Here is a 19,360-nt window from a genome sequence, read left to right on the forward strand (position 1 = left end):
AACCCTGGGGCAGGGGTAGGCAACCTTGGCTTTTATGACTTGTGGACTTCAACTCCCAGAATTCCTGAGCCAGCCATGCTGAGGGGAAAGGGAGAGGTTTCCGAGCTGAGGCACGCTGGCTCAGGAATTCTGGGAGTTGAAGTCCACCAGTCATAAAAGAGCCAAGGTTGCCTACCCCTGCCCTGGGGGTAAGCAATCCATGTCTTATTCCCTTTTTTCCCCCTGATTTTTACATCATGATGGCTTGACCCTCACTTCTTTGCCACCCATTTTATAGATTTTATAAAATACTACAAAAAGCGGGAAAATGGATATGGAAAATTATAGACCAATCAGTCTGACATCAATACTTGGGAAGATCCTGGAAAAAATAATCAAGCAAGGAATCTGTGAACATTTAGAAACCAGCAAAGCAATTACCAGAAGCCAAGACGGGTTTGTCAAAAGCAGATCACACCAGACAAAACGTACCGTATTCTCTGACAAAGTGACCAAAATAGTGAACAGCGTAACTCTGTAGACCTCATATAACTTGACTTCAGTAAGACATGTGACAAAGTAGGCCACAAACCACTTCTTCATAAGGTAAAAAAATGTTGCTTAGACAGCGTCACTAGATGGATTCAGAACTCGCTGACCAACAACACTCAACACATAGTCCTTAACAGAATTACGTCATGCCTTTATCCAGCACCTTGGGAGCAAAACCCAATTTTTCTACATTGCTCTTTTCTCAAATAAACATTTAAAAAATATATGATTATTCTCCAAACCAAGAGTTAACCAACATTACCTTACTCACCATTATAGTTGCAGCTAAGAGGTCTCTAGGTCACTTGTTCTCCCTCTGACTCAAGGCCAGGGATGACCCTCACTGCTGACCAGTTTGATTTCTCCTTAATCGATTGGCCCTTTGTGCAGGAAGCTGCTTCTCCAAATGGGCCACGATTTCCTAATTCTCTAGAATGGATTCCTGCCCAAAGTTGGTGGGTCCCGATCCAAGAACACCCCCCTACTCCTCTGTGGAGCTCACGGCCACATCCTCACTGGTTTTCTGCAAAGAGAAATGAAAAAGGCTGAGATGCTGAACATAATCTGTAAATGACCTGAAAGCGGGAGGAGAATATGGAATTATTTGTTGAGGATACAAAATAATGGAGACAGAATTGTGATTCAAGAAGATCTCGATGAGCTAAAATGGAAGAAACCAGCAAGATCAAGTCCAACAGGGACAAAGGCAGAGTTGTGGGTAGTAAAACTCAAAGGAAGACGATGGAGATCAGATGGAGCAGAGCATGTGTGAAAAGGGATGCCCTTTCCAGACAAGTGTTTCAAAAATATGTACAATTAGGAAAGGCAGCCTTTTGCTCATCAGCTTGTTTTTTTTTTACCTGCTCACAAGAGCAGCCTCAAAACTTCCTTTGGAATATATCCACCGAAAAGGGGCTGCCACATCACAGCCTCTTCTGGGCAAAACAAGGAAAATGTAAAGTTTAGAAATTCAAAGTAGCCTGAAAACTAATCTAAAACTAACAAAAGCCTCCTTGGTGGAGCAGTGGGCTAATGCCTGCTTAAGTAACACCAGCTGCCTGCAATTAGTGCAGGTTCGCATCCCACCAGGCTCAAGGTTGACTCAGCCTTCCATCCTTCCGAGGTAGGTAAAATCAGGACCTAGATTGTTGGGGGCAATAAACTGACTTTGTAATAATGCCACTTGGGGGGGGGGCGAAAGCCCTAATAAAGCAGGCATATACATAGAATGAAGGCTACTGCTAAGCACATTGATTTGTGCTTAGATTGTAAGCCGCCCTGAGTCTTCGGAGAAGGGCGGAATATAAATGGGATAAAAAAAACCCAAAGCATTTTTTTCGCCTTTTAGACAGAGCACAAAGAAAGAGGATCCCTTTTGTGAGTTAGGACAGCATGAGCTCAATTTAACTAATTTAAACTGGGTTTCTTCCGCCCCCCAAACCCTCCCCTCCCCGTTGCAACGAGGCCAGTCTGTGTTGAGCTCTCATTACAAATCTCAACAAATCTCTTAAAGCTCCGCTCACTCCATTTGTTCAGCTGGACGTGCGGGATATGCATACTCAAGAGACCTCGTGCTGAGACGGACCACAGAGAAGTCCTCTGGAGCAGCTTCCCAAAAGCTCCTTCCTGGATCCACCCGGAGCCCCGCTAGCAAAAAGGGCGCAGATCCAGCCCGGGGAGGGATCCCCCTTTGCCCCCCTGGAGGGAAGGGAGGGATCCGCTCCCTGCAGGCGACGCCAGAGCCGAATCTCCCCAAGGAAATCCCTGCAGGACGAAGAGGCGGATCCGCAGCTACCTTTCTGCTTGCGGGGAAAAGCTCTCCTGGCGGGAGGGGCGCCCCGAAGGCCGGAGGGAGGAGAGCAGCCCGACTTGTCCGGATAGGGATCCAGAAGCTTCTCCCGAGGGATCCGGCGCCGATCCTGCCAGGGGAAAGCGAAACACGCGGAAGGAAGCGGAGATCCAGCGAGTGGGAGGATCGAGGCGGGGGCGGGGCTTCTGATCTCCTCCCGGGCTCCGCCTCCACCTGGAAGCCCCGCCCCTTGGCCGCCTCTTCTCCTTTCCCTCCTCCCAGCCAGGATCACGTGCTCCGAAACCTCCCCTGATCCTCCGACGGGATCCCTTGCGGAGGTTTCCTCTGCCCATGGGAAGAGCGTCCCTCCCGGAGGGCTGGAAGCGGGGCTGCTCTTCCTGCTCCAGGGCTTGGGTGAGGCCGGGCAGCTGCCAGAGGAGCCGTGCCTGTTTTAGGCGTCCCCCGGGATCCTTTTCCAGAAAAGGTGGATCGATCTATTCCCCGCAAGGCAAATCGGTCGCTCTGTGACGTGGATGGTTTCTAAATTGGAGAATAGATAAATGAGAATAAAGCTGCGTCTCGATCTGGGTCAGGGCTGCCTGGACTGAACTTGCTCCCTCCAGCTGTGCCGGAGCTCTTGGCTGAAAGGGGGGACCGATCCAAGCTCAGCCGCTCTCCCTTGATCTAGGAAGGGAAGAGACCCCCACGGGAGGGACCGGGAACAAGGAAGCCCCCTTTGCGGGCAGAAGGAGCCGAAAGCTCACAAATGCACAGGGGTGGGTGAGTGGAGGAATCGGCAACGTGAAACCTGGCAGGACGGCCCCTTTTTTCCTAGTTTCGGTTGACCTTCCGTGCAGCCCAGGACTGGATCTTCTTCCCAAAGAGCCTTAAATCCGCAAAGGGAAAGAGACCCCATAAGACCTGAGAAGCATCAGGCGACCAGGCGCCTCTGGGGAAACCAGGTGTCGGGATCAAGGTGCTCCCAAAGGTTCGGGGTGGGAAGATGCCAGGAGCCCCCTGAAGTAGCCAATAGGAGTCGGGCAGATCCCAGATTCTGAGCACATCAGCCATTACAGTTCCTTCAGAAGAGATTCAGACCCCCTTCGCTTTTGACACTTTCGTTAGGCTGCAGCCATCCAAGCTGACTAAGACTGAGAGAGCATTTGCAAGGAAGAAGGGCACAAAATCCCCCAATCCAGGGGATCAACCATGACTCTAACCCCGATGAATTAGCAGCGTCAAGTCATCCCGTCCCGCAATCCAGGTACGCAAAGCTTGTCGCGTCACACCCCAAAAACCCTCGATGATGCCAAAGGTGCTTCCACAAAGCCCTGAGTGAAGGCTCTGAATACTTTTGCCAGTGTGATATTTCAGTTTTTTCTTTTAAACAATTTACAGACGTTTCTAAAATTCGGTTTTCACTTTGTCGTTATGGGGCACTGAGTGTAGATTAATGAGAGAAAAGAATTTCAACAACTGTAAAATCAGGCTGCTGCATAACAAAATTGACAAAAGTCAAGGGGGTCTGAATATATTTTTTTAAGTATGCTTTATTATTTTTTTTAACATAATCACCTTAATATTCGGTAGTGCATTTTCTGGGTTTACATTTAACAAACATTCACTAACAACCAAATTCTATAATCTATAATCCACAAAACTTTACTTGATTTCCTCTTTTCCCCATAGTGTTACCAACCTTAATACAATTCTTATTGTTTTAATAGATAATTAAGTATTAAAGTTTTCTAATATTTCTACAGTTAATAATCACATCAATATAATATTCCTTTTCTATCTAGTCATTCTGGTTGTCTCATCATATATCCTGTTTACACTTCTTGTTTACATTTGTTTTTCCCACAATGTTCTAAACATTTTTACTGGTTAAGATTTTCTCAGAGTTAATTACATTTAAATATTTAAATATATTTTTTCTCATGTAAACCAACCCAACACTTTTACCTTTAAGGAGTAAATAAAACTAAAAAGAGAAAGAATAAGAGTAAAATAAAAAATAGTATACTACTTAATATCCCTATTTCCTATAAGCTAACACATATTTATTTCCAAAAAACTTATGTTCTTTTTTACCATAACTGAAAATGAAATTTAATCTTGAAATATTCCATTTAGTGAAACTAATCCTCTAGTCTTTTATCTCTTAGTCAAAACACTTTTTTTAATCCATTTATAATTTTCTTAACAGTCAATCACCTTTAGATATCTAAAACATTTCCTCTATAAAGGCCATTCCAACTCTTTTATATTACTCATATCCAAAAATAAAATAAAAAAGCGAAAGAAAAAGAAAGTGCTATGTTACTTGAGGGATTCTTCAAATTCACACCCAAAATTTCCCTGTTTTCTTTAACCGTTCTCAAATAAGCGTTTCTTTTTTAATATTCTCTGATAGGCCCCATCATCTATTTTCTTAATTTTCACTCTAGCCTTTTTCTTTTGCCCAATGTCTTTCTTAATATGTTCTGCTGGGTCAAAAAATCTTTCCCTATTCTTATAGGTGTTACGGTAGATACAAAAGTAAGTCAAGAGCGGTATCTTTGTTAGAAGCATTTGCCCACTCATTTTTGTTGAAAATCTTTTTCCTTCTTTTTCTCTCTGCTTCTCTTGTCATGTTTTGTCTCTCCAATTCTGTTGTTTTCCCTGGCATCTCTGCAGTCCGTTTTATCCAGTCTTCTTTTTCACCCTCAAATTTATTTTGTGGTGTTGAAATATAGATTGTCTTTTCCAAGTCCAATATTTCTTGCAAGTTTTTTCCCCACTTGGATTAAATCATACTTTGTTTTGTAGAATTCCATCTTTAAGTCTCTCTCCTTGAACTTATGTTCAGATATCTGTTTTATCTGTTCCTTCTCTGTTGTATTTTCCTGGGCTTTTTTCTTGTTGTAAAGTTGAGCTGGAGATGACTTGGTTTATATTACCAAGTCCTGAATGAAAGCCAGAGTTGTCATAGTCTTTATCCACCAGTAGATGTCAGCACTGCTTTCTTTTTCAGATTTTGGTCCTCCATAAAAGGTTTAATTCACTGCTTCCTTTAGCAAAAGGATGGGACAAAAATCTCCCAAGAGCTGAACTCTGATAAAAACAAAACCCTCCAAAAAAGACAACAGGAAAAGGAAAGGTGTTCTTTATCCTCAGCCAGCATGTATTCAACATCAACACTTTACCACTAAATAAGCAACCTGATGCATCCTAATTCCACCCTCCCCCCCACGCACCCCACTTTTCTCCTCAGCTGAATCTTCAGTTCTCCTCACTGATCCACAAACAGCTAGTAAGAATTAACAAAAATCCCTGGGTGCCTTGAGTTAGGATTCTAAGCAATTTATGACTGGAAATCCATTCCAAATTGTGGCCAAAACTTTAGGACTACTCTGCAAAACATTATACATACACCCCATACATTTATAACTCTTCTGTGTAATCCCTCTGGCAAGTTACTAATGAGGCTTTGTGAGGAAAACATCCTCACACTCCCAACACCTACGCCCTTTTGCCTTGTTGTGTACTCTCTCCTAGTATTTGAGGTTGCTTCACTAGAAAAAATATTCCTCCCACATCAAACATTCGTAGGTTTTCCCTTCTGGGTCTGTGTGATGTTCCTGTTAAACGTTAAGATGTGACTGTTGAAAAAAATTGTTCACTGAGGAGATTTATCTCTGCTATGGATTTTCTGGTGCATTTTTAGCTTTGATTTACAATGAAATTTTTTCTCGCACTCTGCACTTCTAAGGCTGCTCTCCTGTGTGACTTCTGGTGTGCCTGCGAAGTGTGGAAGAATGGACAAAACATTTCGCACACTCCAGACATTTATATGGTTTTTCTCCAGTGTGCATTCGCTGATGCATCACAAGATAATCTTTCCGTGAAAAACATTTATCACACTCTGAGCATTTGTGAGGTTTTTCTCCTGTATGGATTCGGCTATGATTTATAAGGGAAGATGAATGAGCAAATGTTCTCCCACACTCTAAACATTTGAAGTTTTTTTCCCCAGTGTGAATTTTCAGATGGCTTTTAAGGGATGATGCAGTGCTATAAAATCTTCCACATTCGTTGCATTGATGTGGCTTCTCCCCCGTGTGGGTTTTATGATGTGCCCAAAGGCCTCCCTTGTGTCCAAAACATTTTCCACATTCAACACATTTGTACGGCTTCTCTCCCGTGTGGAACCTCTGATGGCATCCAAGGTGTTGTTTTTGGGAAAAGCATTTCCCACACTCCCCACATTTGAATGGCTTCTCCCCTGTGTGGATTCTCTGATGAATCTGAAGATGGGCGGGCGAAATAAAACTTTTTCCACATTCTATACATTTATAGGGTAGCTCTCCTTTGTGCCATTTCTGGTGTGTCTGAAGTTCCCAAGAAAACCTAAATCGTCTCTCACATTCTGGGCATTCAAAGGGTTTTTCTCCAGTGTGAAGTCTCTGATGTTGCACCAGATTTGATTTTTTGGAAAAATATTTTCCACATTCGAGACACTTTTCGTTTTTCTCTCCTCTGTGTGTTTTCACATGACTCCGAAGTGATGAACTCTGGGTGAAATCTTTTCCACACTCAAAGCATTTGTAAGGTTTTATTCCCGCATGAATCTTCTCATGGGATGAAAGAGTTGAGTTGTCAGAAAAGCTCTTCCCACATTGCCAACACTTGTAAGGTTTCTCCCCTGTGTGAATTCTCTGATGAATCTGAAGATGGGCTGACGAAATAAAACTTTTCCCACACTCCCCACATTTATAGGGTAGCTCTCCTTTGTGCCATTTCTGGTGTGTCTGAAGTTGAGAAGAAAACATAAATCGTCGCTCACATTCTGGGCATTCAAAGGGTTTTACTCCAGTGTGAAGTCTCTGATGTTGCACCAGATATGATTTTGTGGAAAAATATTTCCCACATTCGAGACACTTTTCGTTTTTCTCTCCTGTGTGTGTTTTCTCATGTCTCCGAAGTGATGAGCTCATGGTGAAATCTTTTCCACACTCAAAGCATTTGTAAGGTTTTATTCCCGCATGAATCTTCTCATGGGACGAAAGACTTGAGTTGTGAGAAAAGCTCTTCCCACATTGCCAACACTTGTAAGGTTTCTCCCCGGTGTGAATTCTCTCGTGGATTTTGAGGGTGGCTTTTTTACAGAAAAAATTACCACATTTCAGACACTGATAAGGTTTCTCTGCAGTGTGGATTTTCTGATGTCTGAGAAGTTGTGACTTTTGAGCAAAGCATATGTCACATTCTATACATTTATAGGGATTTTGGCTGGGGTGGCTTCTGAGATCGTTGGTGTTTGTTCCAGAGAAGGATTTCTCACCCTCCAATCCTTGACTGGATTCGTTTCCCACATGCACCTTCCTGTGGGTCAAAAGGAGGGATCTGTGAGCAAAGGATTTCCCACACACTGAGCATTCATTACTTCTTTCGTGGTTTTCCGGAGTGCTGTTTGAGTCTGACGGGGGATCCAAGAGTTTCCCAGTCTCCATCCTGTATTTCTGTTGACGGTTAGCTTGTAGATAAATCTTTGGAAACGATATTTTATTTCTGTGGGGAAAAAATAGAAATGAAGAATAATATTTCCTTTTGAGAAAAGTAGAGAATCACAGGCTACTCATCTTGAAAGGGACCACGAAGGTCTTCCAGTCTGACCCTCTACAGTACACCCCAGATCAAATCTCCACTGATTTTGTCCCCCCACATCTCTCAGAGGCAACCTCTTCTGCTCTTCACTATCTCTACCTTTTCCTCCTTGGCTCTTGTCCTACGACAAAGTGAAACAGAAGCTCCGAAGCTAGAGGTACTCCTCAATTTATGAATACAATTGGGGCTGCAATCTCGGTTGTTCAGTGAAGCAGTAGTCAAGTGAGAGGTCACGTGGCCACTTCACTCCCCAAACGTAATCCCAGAGTCCTGGTTGGGGTCATTAAATGATCTTGAGTGTTCTTAAGTGGAGGGAGCCCCGGCCAATGGCTGTGGGGATGGCCTGGAGATGAGGCACAGGCCACCCATGAATTGGGGTGCTATTGAAGTGGAATTCAAAGGTGCAGCCATTCCTGGAAGCCTGACCGCCCAGGCTCGGGCATGCACAGCAGCGCTGATTGACAACAATGCTGGAGCTGGGCCTTAAATGGAAGCCTGGGGCCTTCAGCAGATTCAGCCAGCTCCCACTGACTCCAGGCCTGGACCTCAGCCCGGCCACTACCCTGTCACTGAGAAATGGGGGCCTAATCCCTAGACTGGAGGCCTTTGCAACCTTGGGCCATTCTCCAAGCCGCCTGTTCCATACTGTTGCTAAGCAACGTGTCCCAAAGCATCTCTGAGCTTCTCCAGGACCCCCGCAAGTCGAATGTGGCCTGTACCAGGACTCACAGGGCCTCTCCTGCCCACTTCTGACAACCCTTATCTGGAACCTCGTCTACTTGCGAAGTAGCTTAACAACCACAAAAATGAATGCAGGATTGCAGTTGTTGAGCAAAGCGGTCACAGGATATCTCATTTAATGACCACTTCTCTCAGAGGCTGAGATTCCGGACTGAACTGTGGTCATAATATAAGGAGTACCTAGAGGGAATCCCGCTAAATTAAGGCACTGCATAAGGAAAAGAACAGGCACAAAAGTGTTTCTGTTGCTGGAATAAAGCTTATTAAATGAGCTAGCAACCTCTGAATATCGTTGATAGATCTTCCCTAACTTTTCTCAGGTGCTTCATAAAGAGTTAAGTGGGCATCAGGTTTCTTGGTAAAAAGGGAGAAGGAAGGAAAGAAGGAAGGAAGGAAGGAAGGAAGGAAGGAAGGAAGGAAGGAAGGAAGGAAGGAAGGAAGGAAGGAAGGAAGGAAGGAAGGAAGGAAGGAAGGAAGGAAGGAAAGGAAGGAAGGAAGGAAGGAAGGAAGGAAGGAAGGAAGGAAGGAAGGAAGGAAGGAAGGGACAATGGGAGGGAGGGAGAGAAATAGAGGGAAAGAAGGAGGGAGAGAGAAATAGAGGGAGAGAGAAATGGAGGTAGGGAGAGAGAGAAGGAGAAAGAGGGAGAGAGAAAAAGGGAGAGAAAGAGGGAGAAGGAAGAGAGAGATAAAGAAGGAGAAAGAAAGGGAGGGAGAGAGAGAGAGAAATAAGGAGACAGAAAAAGAGGGGGAGAGAAAGAGGGAGAGATTAAATTAGTAACATGGTGGTTAAGTGCTTGTCACAAGGTTGCAAAAGGCGATCACATGACCCTGGAACAATATGACCATCACAAATATGAATTGGTTGCCAAGCATCTGAATGTAAAACGCATGACCCTGGGGATACTGCAACGGTCATAGGTGTGAAGAATGGTCATAAGTCACTTTTTTCAGTGCCGTCGTAACTTTGAACAATCACTAAGCAAACTCTTTTTTCTTTTTTCTGGTCAAGTTTTTGACACCTTGCTGGGTGACTAGTGGTACTCGGACATTGCCTTGTCCTAAAAGTGGTACAATGGGTGAAAAGGTTGAAAAGCCCTAATCTTGAGGGAATCCCCCCACATTAAGGCACTGCATAAGGAAAAGAAGAGGCACCATGGACTGGTGCTTTGGAGAGAGGTTATTCTGTAACCCAGAGGGGTATGGTTGTGCGTGCTTCTTGCATCCAGCAGACAGGGCTGGCTTGTTTGTGTGGCCCAGTTTCTGGCATTCTGTGGCCTGTGCCAGCCCAGAGACTGGGGGCTGGGAAACCCTGGGGTAGGAGTAGGCCACCTTGGCTCTTTTGTGACTTGTGGACTTCAACTCCCAGAATTCCTGAGCCAGCTATGCTGAGGGGAAAGGGAGAGGTTTCCAAGCTGAGCCTTGCTGGCTCAGGAATTCTGGGAGTTGAAGTCTACGAGTCATAAAAGAGCCAAGGTGGCCTACCCCTGCCCTAGGCCGCTTTATGACTCGTGGACTTCAACTCCCAGAATTCCTGAGCCAGCCTTGCTGAGGGGAAAGGGAGAGGTTTCCAAGCTGAGGCATGTTGGCTCAGTAATTCTGGGAGTTGAAGTCCACGAGTCATAAAAGAGCCAAGGTTGCCTACCCCTGCTCTAGGCTGCTTTATGACTCTTGGACTTCAACTCCCAGAATTCCTGAGCCAGCCATGCTGCGGGGAAAGGGAGAGGTTTCCAAGCTGAGACGTGCTGGCTCAGGAATTCTGGGAGTTGAAGTCCACGAGTCATAAAGGAGCCAAGGTGGCCTACCCCTGCCCTGGGGTAAGCAACCCATTTCTTATTTCCTTTTCTTTTTCTGATTTTTACATCATGATGGCTTGACCCTCACTTCTTTGCCACCCATTTTATAGATTTTATAAAATACTACAAAAAGTGGGAAAATGGATATGGAAAATTATAGACCAATCAGCCTGACATCAATACTTGGGAAGATCTTGAAAAAAATAATCAAGCAAGGAATCTGTGAACATTTAGAAACCAGCAAAGCAATTACCAGAAGCCAAGACGGGTTTGTCAAAAGCAGATCATACCAGACAAAACGTACTGTATTCTCTGACAAAGTGAATACACTTTAGTGAACAGCGTAACTCTGTAGACCTCATATAACTTGACTTCAGTAAGACATGTGACAAAGTAGGCCACACACCACTTCTTCGTAAGGTAAAAAAATGTTGCATAGACAGCGTCACTAGATGGATTCAGAACTCGCTGACCAACAACACTCAACACATAGTCCTTAACAGAATTACGTCATGCCTTTATCCAGCACCTTGGGAGCAAAACCCAATTTTTCTACATTGCTCTTTTCTCAAATAAACATTAAAAAATATATGATTATTCTCCAAACTAAGAGTTAACCAACATTACCTTACTCACCATTATAGTTGCAGCTAAAAGGTCTCTAGGTCACTTGTTCTCCCTCTGACTCAAGGCCAGGGATGACCCTCACTGCTGTCCAGTTTGATTTCTCCTTAATCGATTGGCCCTTTGTGCAGGAAGCTGCTTCTCGAAATGGGCCACGATTTACTAATTCTCTAGAATGGATTCCTGGCCAAAGGTTGTTGGGTCCCAATCCAACAACGCCCCCCTACTCCTCTGTGGAGCTCACGGCCACATCCTCACTGGTTTCCTGCAAAGAGAAATGAAAAAGGCTCAGATGCGGAACATAATCTGTAAATGACCTGAAAGCGGGAGGAGAATATGGAATTATTTGTTGAGGATACGAAATACTGGAGACAGAATCGTAATTCAAGAAGATCTCGATGAGCTAAAATGGAAGAAACCAGCAAGATCAAGTCCAACGGACCGAAGCAGAGTTGTGGGTAGTAAAACTCAAAGGAAGACGAAGGAGACATTGTGGGCTGTCCCCTGACACCACTGGATGACCTCGCCACCCGGAGCCCCGCGGGGAGGCTCGGCCGGGCGAGGAGGGGGCAGATCCAGCCCGGGGAGGGATCCCCCTTTGCCCCCCTGGAGGGAAGGGAAGGGATCCGCTCCCCGCAGGCGACGCCAGAGCCGAATCTCCCCAAGGAAATCCCTGCAGGACGAAGAGAGGGATCCCCAGCTACCTTTCTGCTTGCGGGGAAAAGCTCTCCTGGCGGGAGGGGGGGGGGCACAGGCCGGAGGGAGGAGAGCAGCCAGGACTGCCCGGAGAGGGACCCAGAAGCCTCTCCAAAGGGATCCAGCGCCGATCCTGCCAAGGATAAAAGAGAAACGACGAAGGAAACGGAAATCCAGCGAGTGGGAGGATCGAGGCGGGGGCGGGGCTTCTGATCTCCTCCTGGGCTCCGCCTCCACCTGGAAGCCCCGCCCCTTGACCGCCTCTTCTCCTTTCCCTCCTCCCAGCCAGGATCACGTGCTCCGAACCCTCCCCTGATCCTCCGACGGGATCCCTTGCGGAGGTTTCCTCTGCCCATGGGAAGAGCGTCCCTCCCGGAGGGCTGGAAGCGGGGCTGCTCTTCCTGCTCCAGGGCTTGTGTGAAGCCGGGCAGCTGCCAAAGGAGCCGTGCCTGTTTTAGGCGTCCCCCGGGATCCTTTTCCAGAAAAGGTGGATCGATCTATTCCCCGCAAGGCAAATCGGTCGCTCTGTGACGTGGATGGTTTCTAAATTGGAGAATAGATAAATGAGAATAAAGCTGCGTCTCGATCTGGGTCAAGGCTGCCTGGACTGAACTTGCTCCCTCCAGCTGTGCCGGAGCTCTTGGCCTGAAAGGGGGGACCGATCCAAGCTCAGCCGCTCTCCCTTGATCTAGGAAGGGAAGAGATCCCCACGGGAGGGACCGGGAACAAGGAAGCCCCCTTTGTGGGCAGAAGGAGCCGAAAGCTCACAAATGCACAGGGGTGGGTGAGTGGAGGAATCGGCAGCGTGAAGACAAGAGACCCCCACGGGAGGGACCAGGAACAAGGAAGCCCCCTTTGTGGGCAGAAGGAGCTGAGAAGGGAAAACAGGCCCGCAAAGGCTGCTAAGCCAGACTGCAGAATAAAAATAATGTTATTTTCTTTATTTTTTTATTGATTTATAGACTGCCGATGTGCTTTTTACACAGGGGACAAAGAAATCAAACACACCTTCCTCCTCATCCTCTTTTCCTCGCAAAAATCCTGTGTGTGTGTATGGGGGGGGGGGGTTAGGCTGAAAGAGTGAGCCGTCCAAGGTCACCCAGCATCTGGCCAAGGCGGGACTTGAACTCATGGTCTCCTGCTTTCTAAGTCCCAATGGTTTAACCCTTGAGCCAAGCTGACTCTCTCGGATTAGATGGCTGGGGTTGGATTGGGTCAACTCATGCGTACAGACGGTTGTTTCTCGAGTTGGGCCACTTTTAAGAGGTGTGGACTTCAGCTCCCAGAATTCAATGCTGCCTGGGGAACTCTGGGAGTTGAAATTCACACATCTTCAAACTGTCAACTTGAGAAACACTGATGTAGACATAAATAAGTCATGCGTCCCTGTCCATGTAGACGCATACGACGTGTCTGATCCTGCGTTCGAGGGAGAGAGATGTAAGAAATCAAATCCAGGTTCAAGATCAGAACCTGTTCGAGGTCAGAGGGGCTGGCAGGGCCCTTTGCTCACTTGCAACAAGCGGCAGAAGAAGGGGAGGCATATTATTATATAAAACTGGTAATTAACTCTGATCCTGACCGTTGAGATTTGCCATCTAGCCACACGACACGCAGGAAGTGTGACTTTTGTCTCGCAGCCCCTGCCCTGGAGAAGACACTTTCTTGGGGGACCTTGCAGAAACCCCCCACCCACCCACTCTTGTAGCCTAGGAAAGCTGTAAAGGGCTGTTTCTTCTCTCCCCCCCCCCCCAATTCCTGGAGCAGGCTAAGGCTGGGACTGGAGGATTAGAGATTGGGGTGCCTGTGTCTGTGTGAGTGTGTGTGTGTCAGGCACCTTATTCTGTTGGTTTTCTTTCTGTTATCTTTGTAAGCCAACCCCCTCCCCCAAAGAGTCATCCTTGCTTGTTTACATTTATTTATTATCAAGTATCACATTTATTTGCCTTGTTGTAAGACATCCACGCGTCTGACTCTGTGTCCACCCCTCTTGTAGAACGCAACTCCGAAAAGAGGCTCACAATCCTAGAGCCGAAATCAAGAGAACCCAAACAACCAGGCACCTGAGATACACCCAATCTTCAAATCCTCCGGTCCCAGCCTTTCCTTGTCCCAGGGCCTGGGGGGAAAACAGCCCTTGGCAGCTTTCCAGAAGGCTAAAAGCCCCCCCCCCCCAGAAAAGTGTCTTCCGCAGGGCAGGGGTTGCAAGAGAAAAGTCACACTTCCTGGGTCCCGCTAGAAAGCAGATTGTAACAGGATCTGGGTTATTGATCAATTTTATAACAATATGTCTCCCCTTCTTTATCTGCCTGTTGCAAGTGAACAAACAAGTTCTGGTCTTGAACTTGGATTTGAATGCTTACATTTGTCCTTGAGTGATTTGCATAGAGATGCACACCCCTCAAAACACGCATGGACGTTGATGCCTTGCCTATATACGTCCCGATCCATTTTTCTCAGCCTTGACAACTCCCCAGAATCCCCCAGCCAGCATGAATTCTGGGAGCTGAAGTCCACACATCCCCCATAAATAAAGAGACTAAAATTATAATGACGATTATTATGAAAAGCTAAAAGATTTAAGTCAGAAGGTACACTGTATATAACAATAAGAGTCTAAAAACAATTTAAAAGGAGGGTTAGGAGCGTGAGAAGGATGTATGGGAGCATAAAGGAAAGTGCATGGCAAACTATTCAGCTACAAAGCATTTTATACGACAAACTACAAGATCTTAGTCTAAGTTCACGGCACAGATCATCATCTGATAAATCTTAAGATCCTGGCAATGTCATCTGTGGGTATCTGAAGGCAGCAGGGAGGTGTGAAATTGGAGTGACAGTGACAGAGAGAATCCACACAGGGGGAAAAACCATACAAATGTGGGGAGTGTGGGAAATGTTTTTCACAAAATCCACACCTGATAAGGCATCAGAAGCTCCACACAGGAGAGAAGCCATACAGATGCATAGAATGCCGAAAATGTTTTACTCAAACGGGGGACCTTTGGAAACACCATAAAACACACACAGGGGAGAAGCCACATCAATGCAATGAATGTGGACGATTCTATTGTACCTCATCCGCCCTTAAAAGTCATGTGAAAATTCACACGGGGAAAAAAAATACAAATGTTTAGACTGTGGGAAAGCACTTTCTGTTTCATCTTCCTTTAAACGTCACAGCCGAATCCACACAAGAGAGAAGCCCCATAAATGCTCAGAGTGCGATAAATGTTTTTCTCGGAAAGATACTCTTGTGAAGCATCAGCGAATCCACACTGGAGAGAAACCCTACAAATGTCTGCAGTGTGGGAAATGTTTTGCCCATCCTTCATCACTTCGCATGCACACCAGCAATCACACAGGATAGTGGCCTGATAAGTGTATAACATTCGCTCATGCAAGTTCCCTCAGAAGCCACAGCCGAATCCACACAGGAGAGAAGCCCTTTAAATGCTCAGAGTGCGATAAATGTTTTTCTCGGAAAGATTATCTTTTGAAGCATCAGCGAATCCATACTGGAGAAAAACTACACAAATGTCTGGAGTGTGGGAAATGCTTTTCCCAAAAACAAAGCCTTGGAATCCATCAGAAGGTCCACACAGGACAGAAAATTCACACAGAGGGGAAAAACTTCAAATGTTTAGACTGCTGGAGAGCATTTGCTGTTTCATCTCACCTTAAACGTCACAGCCGAATCCATACAGGAGAGAAGCCCCATAAATGCTCAGAGTGCGATAAATGTTTTTCTCGGAAAGATACGCTTGTGAAGCATCAGCGAATCCACACTGGAGAGAAACCCTACAAATGTCTGCAGTGTGGGAAATGTTTTGCCCATCCTTCATCACTTCGCATGCACACCAGAAATCACACAGGATAGTGGCCTTATAAGTGTGCAGAGTTCGAGAAACCTTTTCATTATAAATCAGAGTTACAAATGCATCAGAATGTCCATTGCAGAGATAAATCTCTTCTGTTGTGAAAAAAAATGATGTTTTTTTTTCAAAAGTCACATCTTAAGGTTAACCAGGAACATCACACAGTGACAGAAGGGAAATCCTATTATTGTTTGGTGTGGGGAAAATGATTTTCCTACTCCAGTAGCCTTAAATACCATAATCAAGGAAAACTGCATAAATGTTGGGAGTGTTAGAAACTTTGGCACACAAAGCAGCCGCGCTAGTACTTTAACAAAGTGATTACACAAGAGAAAAGAGCTATAAGTGACAAGCAGAGTAGATAATGTTTTGCAGAGTGCAGCTAGTCTCGACTTACAGTCACAATTGGGAAGAGATTTCCAGTCATAAGTTGTTACGGTTGTTAGTCGAGGCACCCATATATATCAGAGCTGATTTTCTGACATGTTTCTGGTCATTAAGCAAGTCATCGTACTACTAAACATAAAGCCATTCTTCCAAATGTGTGTTTTTTTATAAAAAGTGGCAAAATGAATGCCAGAAACTAGCAGAAAAAGAAAAATTGGGATCCCACAGCTGCAGAATCACACAAGTGATCTTAAAAGCCATCAGGTTGTGTAGCGCCCATAATGTGGTTACAAAACTTTCTGGCTTTGGGGATGTGGATTGGGGTGTGTTGGTGGCTGGCTTTTAGGTCATTAACTATCATACATGGACACGCATATAATTTATATTTGCCTTCATTCGTGACAAATTGTCTAGTTGAAAAAAAATGTTGAAAGCAAAGTTCTTGCCACTTCTGTATTTCTAGCAAAGAAAGTCAAAGCAGATGTAAACTGCTCAGATGTTCAGGAACTCCAAGAATACTTAAAAATGTTATTTTAAAATTCTTGCCAGTGTTTGATAAATGGAACATTCTTCTTCAATGATTTCATTATGCTTCCTTGGGCTCGATCTTCACGCTTGCTAACAGGAAAAGAAACCACAGCCTGTGTTCCGCTTATGGCAGCATTTGGGACTGGAGTTTCCATCCTTAAACGATGCCGTCATAAACCCCTGACTGCACTGCAGAGTGATGACAATCCCTACAGTCCCGGTTGCCGTCGTTAATTGAATCCCACGGTCATTTGACGGGGCGACTTTCTGCAGGCTCCCCACAAAGTCAGTGGGGAAACAGGCAGGAAGTTGTGAGTCCCAGGTCCACAGCTGCAAAGCATCTCCTGACCTGTGTGAGAGGGAGCAAGGAGTGTCCCAGGCTATGGGAGAGGGTCAGGAAGGGTGTGCAAACGGCGTGGCATGGGTGGGTGTGCGAGAGAGCAAGGGGTGCACAAGAGGCCTGGCGTGGCAGCAGGAGAGGAGTAACAGGACAGGGAGAGGACGTGGGGGAGCGAGGGTCACGTGGGTCAGGAAGGAGGCAATTGGGACTCCGCAAGTGGCTGGCACAGCACAAGTGCAGAGGGGTCAAGGGAGGGGATGTGAGTGGAAGATACTTACCCAGCGACTTGCAGTCTTCCATGCCAGCTTCCCCTTTGACATTCTGGGCAAACCAGCATAGAAGTTTGCAAATGGCAGTCATGTGATGGTGCTGCTCTCAATGCTTCTAATTATTGTTGTATTTCAGAAAGAATTATTTCGACTGCAGAGTAAATAAAATGTCATTCTATATACAGCAGGTTAACCTTGTGTTTCTTGGGTTGTGGGCAGGGCTTTTTTTCCTCATAGAACGCTCAGAACGGAGTTCCGGCACCTTTTTTTGGATAGAACCTTGTAGGGTAGGCAAGGCGGGTTTGTATGACATGTGTGAGTTCCGGCACGTTTTTCTTTTACAAAAAAAAAGCACTGGTTGTGGGTCCAGTGATTGTCTTGCCGCAAGGAGGCTTGCTAGCATTCACTAAATGGAATTGTCCCGGTGTGAGTTAGGCTGGGTTTCTACTCCCATAATGTCTTGCCTGCTGGACTTGATGGGAGTTGTGATCCAACAACTCTGCATTCTCCAGGCAGGTGAGCTGCTCTTAAGGCATCTAAAGGTTACATTTGATAATGTTCGGAGCTTGTGAACAGTCCAAATAAGCTTAATATATGTTCAATAGTTGAAATATCCTTAAGAGACCCAAATCGACATTGAGTGTCAAGGGAGGGGTGGGGTAGAGAAGAATAAGAAGGGGTCTCCTCAGGGCCCTACAAAGAGTTTATAAGTCTCTGTGTGAAACGGGAGACCCCGAAGCCCAGCAGTGGCTCAAGTGTTTTTATCCTTGGGAGGGAAGCAGGGACCCAGCATCCACAGCGCCTCTCCGATTCCGGGCAGAAGGCAGGGGAAGGCAGAAAGGGGGGTCCTGGGTGGTCTCTCCTCCCCCCCCCGTCTGTTCTCTCCTGGGCTCCTGCGCAGCTGGAGTTGGAGATCTTCGGGATCCAGAAGGGATCCGCTCGGGGGTCTTTCCGTTCCTCCCCCAGGCGCTCCCCCAACCTCGGCTGCACGGAGGACCCTGCCCCGCTTCCCCTCCCCTCCCGTCTCGGCCGCGGAGGAGACCCCGGGAGGGAGGGGGAGGAGAGGGGGCGGCCAAGGGGCGGGGCTGCAAGGCGGAGGCGGAGCCTAAGAGGAAGAGAGAAGCCCCGCCCCCCTCGACCCTCCCACTCGCTGCATCTCCGCTTCCTTCCGGGTGTCTCGCTTCTCCTCGGGAGGATCGGCGCTGGATCCCTGGGGAGAGGCTTCTGGATCCCGCTCCGGGCAGTCCTGGCTCTTCTCCTCCCTCCGGCCTTCGGGGCGCCCCTCCCGCCAGGAGATCTTTTCCCCGCAAGCAGAAAGGTAGCTGGGGATCCCCCTCTTCGTCCTGCAGGGATTTCCTTGGGGAGATTCGGCTCTGGCGTCGCCTGCGGGGAGCGACTCCCTGCATTTCCTCCAAGGGGGCAAAAGGGGGGATCCCTCCCTGGGCTGGATCTGCCCCCTCCCCGCGGGGTTCCGGGTGGATCCGGGAAGGATCTTTGGGGGTGTCTCTGAGCAGGCAGATCCTCGCACGCGCAGTTGCAAACATGGAGTAAACGGAGCTTTAAAACGTTTCTTGAGGTTAGCAATGTGGCATTCACGCGACTGACCTCATTGCAATGGGGAGCGGAGGGTTTGGGGGAAAGAAAACAAGTTTAAAATTAACTGAATTGAGCTCATGTTGTGCTCAGCTTAAAATTCCAGCAAGGGAACCCTTTGTGTTTATGCGAATGATTACCTTGCTTCTGCTTTAAAAAAACTGTGTGGAATCCCTACGAAGCATTTTTTGTCCTCCCTTTTTTGTTCCTGAGGAAATTCTAAGGAACCTTGGAGGCTGGTCTTGTAAAGCAGGTAATAGGACAAGCTGATGGCTAGAAGGCTGCCTTCCATAATTTTAAATATTTTTCAAAATGCCTATCCGAGGCAGCGGCAGAGACCTGGAATCTTTGTGGCCTTGCATCCTCCAAAAAGCTTAAGGGAAGAGAAGCCTTTTTCACACATGCTCTGCTCCACCTGGCTGAAATGGCCGAGGGTGGCATGCAACCATCCTAGAAAAGTGGTAGCGGGAGAGGGGAATGAGCTGAACCGGTGGCAGCACCGCACAAGCCTGAGCGAGAGACGGGTGCAGCTGCAGGGCTGT

General features: G+C 46.6%; 1 protein-coding gene across 7 annotated transcripts in view; it reads left to right on the forward strand.

Annotated features, from left to right (window-relative positions):
* LOC308661208 (uncharacterized protein) overlaps positions 1 to 19,360 on the forward strand; it is a 259,267-nt gene that overhangs the window by 139,482 nt on the left and 100,425 nt on the right. Inside the window, exon 1 of one of the 7 annotated variants that reach the window (XM_081316085.1) lies at positions 18,427 to 18,543. The exons of 5 other annotated variants lie outside the window; for them this stretch is intronic. The gene's annotated coding sequence lies outside the window, so the exon portion shown is untranslated. Of the gene's footprint in view, positions 1 to 18,426; positions 18,544 to 19,360 lie in introns of those variants that run through there. One more of the 7 variants, XM_081316078.1, reaches the window with a different exon arrangement.

The sequence above is a fragment of the Vipera berus genome, assembly GCF_964194415.1.
Source record: "Vipera berus genome assembly, chromosome: 2".
NCBI classification, from domain to species: domain Eukaryota; kingdom Metazoa; phylum Chordata; class Lepidosauria; order Squamata; family Viperidae; genus Vipera; species Vipera berus.